The following is an 8,839-nucleotide window of genomic DNA, read 5'->3' on the forward strand; positions in this document are numbered from 1 at the left end:
AAGTTTATATACAAGTATACACAAATATATATATATACATTCACATATATGTGTGTTACTAGTTGCTTCAACTAGCTGATTACCAGTCGTAACCAGACTGATATACACTTACGAGTATATGTTAATGTACATATACAGGTATATACAAATATAAATTACCTCCACCCATACGTTAAGTATTATCAGCTGCTTCAGATTTAGGCTTAATTTACTTAATTCAAATGTAGCAAACTGCTCCTATCGAAGGGTTTGTGTACAAATTTAATCAAATGTCACAAGACTTCTGACACAGTCTAAGTTTATAACAGTGAGTATATTTGACAACCAGGCACAGATATAAATGCTGAACCAGAAGTCCTATTAAGGAACTCAAATAACTATTGACTGCCCACAAATTTTTGTGAAAGAAACAGAAGTTCTGCTGTTCAAGTAGGAGCTAACAGCGGAGCCATAACAGAAATACAGATGTAAATTTCTTTATATTTTGCAAATTATTCAAAATCCCTTTTCCAAAATCAGGAGTGCAGGTTTTATAATACTCTCTTTCTAAATCAGAATTGCAGGGACAAAATAATTATCCTCGGATTTATATGTATTTATACATACATATTTGTAAATATATTTATATATACAAATATGTATATATAAATACATATTACATCTTTTCAGGGTATTAGGAATTACATTTAACAACTATAAAAGCCCTTCTTCATCGATTAAGAACAGATTTGGAAGAATGAAATTAACTTCCTAATATTCTTAACCCAAAACACAAAGAAACCTGTTGTGACCATTTCACACATCGCCCCATTAAAATGGGGACCCCCTCTTTTTGCTTTTGTTTTGCCTGTTCTTCTCTCTGCTTTTAGGGTTTTGAGTAAGTGAGTGAGTCGTCTGGACTAGGGTTAAGCCTTGGGAGTTTCCTTTTGATATTTTCAAGCCGAAGTCTAGTCAAATTTTGAAAGATTATTAAGCATCCTCACGAGGATTGCAATTTTGAAATAGGATGAGCCTGCCAAGAAGTCAAGTATGTCTCAGGAAGGGTCCAGTTAAGATTTTGAGAGCAAATTCAAGTTAGGTCTAAGTGTTAACATTTTTGAGCATGGAATTGTGCAATTTTGTCTGGGTAACTCTAACCAAATTTTGGAAACAAGGTAACCGAGTCCTGGACTTGAAGACGACCTAACCCTGCATGATGAAGTGATCTGAAGACCTAAATTTTTGACATTTTGGCTTATTAGAAGGGCAAGATCGCTCCTGTCCCTCTCTCAGGGACCAGGGCGAAAGTGATATTTAATGCATCTTGGTTATTGACTTGTTTTATTTGTTTTCTGCAGGATCGCCAGGGGATATGATCGAACGTGAATTGAAGATTTTGAAAACTCAAAAATGACAAGTTTTTAAAGTTTAAGACCAAATCGCTCCTGTCCTTCACTGAAGGACCAAGGCGAAATGGTTTTCTTAGATCAGTTTGGGCCTTGGTTGATCGAACTGAAGCATCAAGGACGCAATGAAGGATGAAATGAGCATAAAGGAGTATCCAGACTTGGTCGTTGGCAATGAAAGATTGAACTTTTGGCCTAGCAAGACAAGTTCGCTCTTGTCCCTCACCCAGGGACCAGAGCGATTTTCTTCAAACACACCTTCTTGGACATTTTTTGGATTTGGGTTCTTGTTCATAGCTTGCAAAATGATGATATCTTTCCCAGCAAAGGAGATTTGAGATGAAAATTGTAAAGATTTGACCTTGAAGATAAAAGGCGCTCCTGTCCCTCACTGAAGGACCGGAGCTTGATTTTCAAATTTGCACTGTCCTTGCAGGATCAGGACAATTTTATGATTGGAAGAGATCAAGGAGGGCATGTTTTGTCCATTGAATATAATTTGAGTGGTCGATAAGCAAGGAAATATACCAAGTTGCAAAAGGGCGCTCCTGTCCCTTGCTGAAGGTCCAAAGCGATTTTCTAAAAAAGTGCAATTTTCTTACAAGGACGAAGCAGTTTTGTGATTGAAACGAATGAAAGAAGGTATTTTGAGCCCGTTGAAGATAGTTTGGAAGCCTAACAAAGGACGGATAAGCTTGGATTTGCAAAATCGCTCCTGTCCCTCACTGAAGGACTGGAGCTTGAGTTCCTAAATTGCATTGTCCTCACAAGATTTAAGTGATTTTGCGATTTGAGGAGGACAAGGAAAGTATGTTTTGCTCGTTGAATATAACTTGAATGGACCACAATGAAGAAAATCAACCTAAGTAACTAAAGCGCTCCTGTCCCTCACCCAGGGACCAGAGCGATTTTTAAAGGAAGCTCTCGTCCCTCACCCAGGGACCAGAGCGATTTTCTCAAGAGACAAGTTTTTGGCAAAGGAAAAGCAAGTTTTACGTTTGAGATGAGTAAAGGAAGGCATAATCGCTCCATTGAAGATAATTTGAAAGATTACAAAACACAAGTGGAGCCTATAATGGCCAAGGCGCTCCTGTCCCTCACCCAGGGACCAGGGGGAAAAGTGCATTATCAAGTCTTCCCTTCCAAATTTGGTCGAATCCAGGCCAAGGTACATGATGGCGATGATATTTGGAATGCTTCAAAGAAGAACGAAGTTGCGAAAAACCACAAAACTTGATGAAATTGGCTAAGGTGCTCCTGTCCCTCTCCAAGGGACCAGAGCGAAATATTCAAGTATGCCTAATTTTAAATGCCACTTTCGTTTCCAACACTCAAGATGGAGTAAGCAAAGACGTTTTACGCCTTGAAGATAATTTGATATTGATATGATTAAGGATTTGTGCCATGGACTAAAGATCGCTCCTGTCCTTCACTGGAGGACCAGGGCGATTTCTATAGAATCAATCATTCCTTTCCAAAACCACGTCAAAGCAAGATTATGCAAAGTGAGAAATGTCTTTAGGAAGATAGTGAACAAGGAATTAACCTCAAGAATCGACAATTTTAAGCCCAAAAGCAAAATTCGCTCTTGTCCTTCACTGAAGGACCAGGGTGAATATCTTTGGAAGAGCTCATTTTGTCTTGAAGAAACAAGTTAGGCATGCATAGAACAAACAAGGAAGATCATTGATTGCCCTGCAACATGAATTGGCGATTGGAAAAGACAAGGACCAAGGGCAAAAGGTGGGATCGCTCCTGTCCCTCACCAAGGGACTAGGGCGAAAATGTTTTAAGATACACTCCTTCCAAAGATGGAATAAATCAAACTCAAGATTCCAAGCGAAAAGGCCATTTTGGATGTCCAGGATAAAACTTTGAATGCGAAAAGCAAGAAATGCAAGGCCAAAGATAAAAGGGCGCTCCTATCCCTCTCCCAGGGACCAGAGCGATGTTATTCATGTCCACTATATTCCCATGCTTGAGCACGTACTTTGAAAAACTCATATTAAATGCCAAATTCGCTAAAAAGCTTAAAATATTTTAATTAAATTAGCATTTAATAAGTTCGCATAAGGCATTTAATAATTAATTTAGGCCTTTAAAAAATCAAAATTTTTAATTGCAAAGGCATTTAAAATTAATTAATTATTAAATAAAATAAAAAGAGTGCGCTTGGGGATATTATTTTAATGTTTTTTTTGCAAGGTCGGCCTCCTCTTTTATTGAATTTTTATTTATTTTTGCCTATTTTCCAAGTCGGCCTATGGGCAATTGCAATAGTGAGCGCCTATATAAGGGAGGTATTTTGAAGCATGTTAATCCATCATTCAATCATTTATTTAAGTGTGAATTTTGATCCAAGAAGAAGTGCGAATTTTGATCCAAGAAGGAGTGCGAACTTTGTTGGAGGTTAGAGGTGGAGCGAGTTTTCCTCAAGGGGTTGAAGACCCAAAGGGTGGTGAAGTTGATGAAGGAAGCGCATTTGCTAGAGGACTTCGATCTTCATTTTGCCTAGCGAATTTCTTAATTTTTGCATCGTTTTTTAGAGCTAGTTCTCAAAGAGAGGTATGGCAAGATCTCCAATTGCATAGTCATATTTAGGAAATGATAATTCAAAGACTTATCATGAAGTTTCCTAAATTTAAAAACTTAAATCCAGTCTATATTTCTACGTTCCAAGGTATATTGCTCATTATGAAATGTTGTGTAGGTGTCAAGATGGCGACCCCAAAGGCAGGAGCATCCACCAGTCGTCCAACCCTCATGAAGGAAGATCAAAGGAATGAAGAAATGGAGACCAAGATCGTGTCAAAGTGGAGCAACATTGGAGATACCAACTTGGGAAACTTCAGTGTGAAGAAATTTCGAGAGGTCCCTTATATTGGAAAGCCATCACCTGTCGCAAGGAGAATAATTGAAAGTGGCATTATCAAGGCGGCCGGCTTCCCTCCAGCAATCCAGTGCCATGAGCTGATGATCGAGTGTGCCTGCCATTACGACCCACAGTCAAGATCGATCGTGTCCAAGGAAGGAAACACTTTGGCTTATCTTTCAGAGGAGGCTATCAGTGAAGCTCTTCATCTACCAGAACATAAAGATATGATTTACAAAAGCTTGGAAGGAGCTAGATCCATGTACGAAGATGATCCAGACACTTGCTTGAGCATCATCAACAAGAATTGGTTACTCAAAAGTCGTCCTCGCCTGAGCAAGATTCCCAACACACCACATAGGATCGACTTCCAGGAGGAGTACAGAGATTTGATAAACTTACTCAATCGAGTTACAGGGGCTCCTCAAGCCTTCTATTTTGAGAAATGGATGTTCTTCTTCATCCAAGTGATAGTTCAAGCAAAAGGAACAATTCATTGGGCTAGAATTATTAGCCATTGCTTGGACATGCAGTTGAGAAGACTGAAGGCTACTAAATCCTTCCACATGAGCTCGTACATCATGTATGCCTTGATCAAGAGTTTTGAATATGCAGGACTACCTCATAGAGGAGTGATCGGAAGAGGACCTAGAGAAGTCAGAGTTTGTGATTCTTATATACACTTACATCATCCACCAGGAAGTAACTACAAGTTAGTCAATGATACCTTCACGATGAACATCACCAGGACACTGCAAGGCGGGATTCACAATCGGCTATCTCAAGAGGCACAAGAGCTTGTAAAGAGGTATGGTGCTTGGTTTATCCAATTCCAGAAGTTTACATATATTAGAGTTCATGGGTGTCCTTCACCTCCCTATATGTTGCCAAGATATCCGACAGACAGGATAGTATTACTTGAGGTGACTAGGCAGTTGGCAGCTTATGCGAAGGCATTCAGACACAGGCATGGAAATGGAATTCCTGTACCTATCATACTAGGAAATTCAGTTGAGGTATGTCCTAATGCTCCAGCTTTAGATGATGCAGAAAGAGAGTTGGCCTTATATTCATTTTCATTCTTTTCCTTGAGGGAGAATTTTGATCCTTATGGGTATATAGAAGAGACAGTTGGTAGAAAGTACAAGCATGAATGCCAAGTAGAGGACTTTTGGATGAATCTCTCAAATGATTTAGAAGTGAAAAGAAAGATGCATTCCAGATTGCCTTTGGATTTCATCAGGAAATGCAAAGTTTACAGAGTGGCCGATCAAGCTCAGGACAGTGGCAGGCACCTCCAGTCATCCTATGATAGAGAGGACAAGGCAGTGAAGATAGATTGGAACGAACCTGAGGTTGTGGACTTAAAAACTTTGATGGCTCCAGTTTTGTCCTGTACTCGCAGATGGGTTGATGTGCAACATCAAAAGCTGAGAGAGCAGAACATACCTATGACTTTTACTTTGGAGGAAAGATCGGCAGAAGGAGGAGCAAGCGCAAGTGAAGGCCATCCTCACCCTAGAAGCGCAAGCGAAGGCAATCCTCACCCCAGAAGCGTAAGTGAAGGCAATCCTCATCCTAGAGGTGCGAAGAGGAAGGAAAGACCTGAGAAAAGAGAATCTTCCAAGAAGAAGCAAGAGGCACATTGAGATCGCTCATTCGACACATCTTCTCGACAAGAGAAGAGGACACTTGAAGTTGAGGAATCTATGGAATCAATGGTTCAGAATGATAAACATGAAGAAAGACAGGCATCTCAACGTTCATCAAGTCAATCTCCCCAGGTCAATGAGCTACATGAAGACAAGAGTGATGATGAAGCGACGTCTCCTCTCCGGAAAGAAGAGCCATTACCTAAAGAAATACAAGTTAGAGAGACAAGGTCCGCCATTCCAGATTGGTTGAAGGAGAGACTAACAAGGGTGATTGTGATCAAAGACGAAGATAATGTGATTGATTTAGATAGCCTTGTTGGAAATTCTCAAGGAGTAACAGAAAAGAAGGAGGCTACCAAAATGTCCAAGATGATCAGAGATGAGACAGGGTCCAGGAAGTTACAGATAGCTACACCGGCAGTGGACAAGTACGAGGGTGAAATCCTTGCAGAAGAATATGATGTAGAAACCTTTGAGCTTGGTCCACTCACCACTGAGTAGGCAATGGATGAGGCAACTGATTCATTTGAGGCACTTAAAGATAAACTTAAGGAAGAAATGGAAAAGAATAGAAAACTTGAGAGAGAGGTCGGTGCTTGGAGAGGCTACTTTAGCCACCTCAGTCAGCCTTTGGGACGTCAGGATCCAACAGTATCTCCTGTGCAGGCACTTCCCCTTGAATCAGTTGGCGAGGCAGAGAGAGTTAAGAGCTTGGTCCAGCTTATGAGCTCTTGGATTGACAAATCCCATACAGTTGCCGTTGAGTTTGCAACAAGAATGATGCAGACCATTCATCGGGCTATCCAGGTCCTTGAGATCATCCACAACCTAATGATAACAGTAGCCGCCTTTGCTCATACCAAAGATGTTATCATTCCTGTTCTTCAAGTAATCAGGCAAACACCAAGGAAGACCTTAGCACAAGAAAAGATAATGGATGGAGGAGCTCATAATTTACTCCAGTGGTCTACTTTACTCCAGATGAAGGAAGTTCTTTTCAAAGACACTAGCACCAAATGCAATCAAGTGGAGGAGGTCATCCATCCAATCCAGGACAAGGTGTTTGGGGTGTTATGTACTATTCTTGGCAGAAGGATCGAAGTTGAGACAGATGTGGATCTTCAAGAGTTGGAAGAAAGGGTCAAGGTCATCTTTTGCAAAGATGAGAATGTTATTACAGATGAGCAAAGAGATCAAATGTTTGCTACTATGCTCCTGATTGAGAAAATCAAGGAACTCGAACCTGAATGGGACGCAGCTCTTCTCAAAGCCTTTGATCAGATTATTCACTTGGAGGAACGAATGAGGAATCTTCCCGAGATTCCTATTGCTGAGATTGAAGGAATCGTGTCCAGATTCATTGCATATGCTAAAAAGGAGCATTGGAAAGGGAATAAGGTTCTAGAAGAGAGGTTGTTATAGATGACATGGCACCTTAATTATCATTGGTCTATGTTTCCTAGATTTTTGTGCCAAATTAAATATTTGGCTATGCATTTAATATTGTTCAATAGAAGGGGAACTTTTGTAATAAAACCCTAATTAGGGTTTAGGTGTCAGAATCTCAGCCGTTGATCTTCTTTTGATCTGAGCCGTTCATTGTATTTGAGGATGCTATATATACCCTCATTCATTTTCATTTTGTCATTAGAAATAGTTAGCAATAAGAAATAGTTAGAAGATTAGAGCTTTTGGAGAGAAGAAAGTTATTTTGTAGTAAGATTGAGTTTTGAAGAAAGAATTTCAAACAATTGTTGTCTATTTTGGCTTTGAGATCAATAAAATATTGAAGTTATGGTGTTTTATTGCAATTCTTGTGGCTATCTTCATGGTTGTTTACTTTCTTGAATCATTCTTAGTCGAAGTAGTATTTAAGTTTGAAGGACTAAGTGTTGGGCTTGATCTTTGGTGAGATTCACGTTCCAAACCACTAGCTTCTTACTGATTGTAGGAACGCCTTGTGTGGTCAACTGGAGAGACTTGAATTACTTAAACCTTCAATCGTCATTGAGCTTTGGATATGTGCCTTTGTGGTAGTGTCTATGATCCTCGATGAATTGAAAAATCATTTGTTACCTTAGAAGATCGCATCAATTTCAGTTAGGTTGTTATTTCATGGCAATATTGAAATTGGTAGAATCTTGCCAAGTCTAGCCTACATTGGGTCATTCTTAGGATTAGATTAGAATTTACCCCTTGCAAACCCTACCTTTTGATCTTTTTGAGAACTTGTTAGTTTAGAGAAATCTTGTTCCTACAGGTCGGAGGACATAAGGCCCCTTGATGAAACAGCATTCACAACGACCACTGGTGCTTATCCACACGTAAAGACCCTACATAAAAGAACATTGCAGTCACCCTGATTGATCCTTTTTGCGACATCTTCAGCAATCAGAGGCTTTATTCAAGAGAGGATAAGGTACCCTTGGGTATTTTATTCTGTGTATGATTGTGTACAAAATACACATCAACAAAACCCCACTTCAAATTTCTCAATGCTGAATGTAAAGGCGGAATAATACTGAGGCGTTAGGGTTAAACTTAAACATGACTTGTGAAATGAAGATTCATGTTAGAGAATGTATTCCAGCGCCCTTCTCAAGCAAACCCTCTAAACTTCGAAATGTGGAGCAATGATAATAAATGGTAGGCTGTTTATCACAAATAGTAGAGCTTAAACTTTAACATGAATCGTTTCTTTTCTCCCATCCCTTATGTATTTCAAAACATGTTTTTTCCTCCTGTGGTACGCCTTAATACTAGACTCTTTACCAAAAACCGCCTCTATCCTTCACGCGAATTTCCTTTCAGCAAAGCTCACAGCAAAAACGTGATTGTTCTTGCTTCTCCGTGAAGACTCCAGTCACGCCAAAAGCCCTTTTTTCATTCAAAGCTTTTAAGAAAATATATCAGAATGCAAAAGTCGA

General features: G+C 39.6%; 1 long non-coding RNA gene across 1 annotated transcript; it reads right to left on the bottom strand.

Annotated features, from left to right (window-relative positions):
• Positions 1–564: 564 nt before the first annotated feature.
• On the bottom strand, positions 565–8,839 carry LOC131857031 (uncharacterized). The gene is made up of 2 exons (XR_009358462.1): positions 8,390–8,839; positions 565–781 (listed from the first exon to the last, which is right to left on the bottom strand). It is a non-coding gene; the product is annotated as an uncharacterized LOC131857031 (long non-coding RNA).

Source organism: Cryptomeria japonica, chromosome 7 (genome assembly GCF_030272615.1).
Source record: "Cryptomeria japonica chromosome 7, Sugi_1.0, whole genome shotgun sequence".
NCBI lineage: Eukaryota > Viridiplantae > Streptophyta > Pinopsida > Cupressales > Cupressaceae > Cryptomeria > Cryptomeria japonica.